We start from the raw sequence: 1497 nt of genomic DNA, 5'->3' as shown, positions 1-1497 counted from the left end.
AAATACCCATGAACCATTTCATCTTCCCAGAAGGACACATCCTGCTCCAGGGGGATGGATTCCTTTGTGATTCTGCAATCCACAGTCCAAACATGAGCTTCCAGAAAGCATCACAGATCCTGAGTTGTAAGCCAAATTGGGACCTGGCAATTTCACTGATCCAAATGCTGTTTTGTTTCACAGGCGACAAAGGCACATGCATTTTACTGAAGATGCTAATGTTTAAAAACAAACAAACAAAAAAAACCCCAGCAGTCTCAGGCCACCTTCCTGCCCCTTCCATCTGGCTGCCCCCCACTGCCTGGGGGTTGGTTGAGTCAGACAATGGGGCCCTGGGTGGACTGGGGCGCCACTGCACAAAGGAAGCAGACAGTACTTTCCAACAAGTAAGCCACAGATCAAGAAACCAACAGTTTTCTGACTGAAGGAAAAAAGAGACCTTAAGAATGAGTTGAGTCGAAAGCTTAGTACATGGCACATGTGAGTCAGAAAATGAGTAAGAAGTTCAGTTAAAACAGAAATCCGGCACTGGGGCTACGGCCACTGTGTGTCTCCAAAGGAAATCTTAAACTTGACCATTGCAGAAATGCCGCAATTCTGCACTCAGCTCAGGAAAGGAACACGTACAGATCTACTCTCCAGTTGACAAAACATGAAAAAATGCATGTTACTTTTTGTAATGCAAGTTACAAAAATGTTTGTTACTTCTGATGGAAAAAGATGAGATTACTTGCCTAAGCTGATGAAATGAGTCTCAGAACAACGTGGAAATGGAGCTTCTATGAAGGGTCTTGGAATGGTTAACTTCAAAGAAAAGGGCAACAAGAGACACGAAGGCAGAAGAATTATTCTTATGGGTTCTGAAACTACTAAAACTTCAGAATTAGGGACCTTCTATTCTCAAGGCCAGATTCTTCAAGCCACAAGAAATATCATACTGGCCTTTCATCTGCTGTGTGGTGAGCTGGCCCCAATTCTTTCTGGCAGATCTACATTCAGACTTCCCAGTGAATGACTCTCCCCAATACTGTAAAGAAGTTCAGTGACTTCAGTCAGCACAAGCCGTACACATCCTCAGCCACTGCAAAAGCACGTCTCGACAGTATGCCTATTTCTGTAAGTCACCCAGGGTCCACAGGTCCACTTCTGAATGTCTCTGACTTAATCACTGTCCAGCATTAAGACAAGAAGCAGTTGTTTCTGAGCTACTAAAGTCGCTATTTGAAAACAAAAGAGGAATTTTAAAAGCTATAAAGTGTATCTAAATCAAAAAGTTTTTTTTTTTTTTTTGGCGGGGGGTGCTGGGGATTAAACCCAGGGCCTTGTGCATGTGATGCAGGTACTCTACCAACTGAGCTATTTACCCCAGCCCAGAAAAGGTATTTTGTGTGTGAAATTTTTAGCAAAATAAAAATCAATTTTATTTATCTTATATTTAGTAAATTGCAACATGATGATTTATATTTTTCCAAGTATACGGTGTATTTTATTTCATTA

At 41.6% G+C, this 1497-nt stretch overlaps 1 pseudogene; it reads left to right on the top strand.

Annotated features, from left to right (window-relative positions):
* Positions 1-324: 324 nt before the first annotated feature.
* On the top strand, positions 325-1160 carry LOC143407570 (actin-histidine N-methyltransferase pseudogene; annotated as a pseudogene).
* The last annotated feature ends 337 nt before the right edge of the window (positions 1161-1497 follow it).

Source organism: Callospermophilus lateralis, chromosome 9 (genome assembly GCF_048772815.1).
Source record: "Callospermophilus lateralis isolate mCalLat2 chromosome 9, mCalLat2.hap1, whole genome shotgun sequence".
NCBI lineage: Eukaryota > Metazoa > Chordata > Mammalia > Rodentia > Sciuridae > Callospermophilus > Callospermophilus lateralis.
The sequence above is the reverse complement of the archived record's forward strand: the minus strand, read 5'-3'. Positions and strand labels throughout refer to the sequence as shown.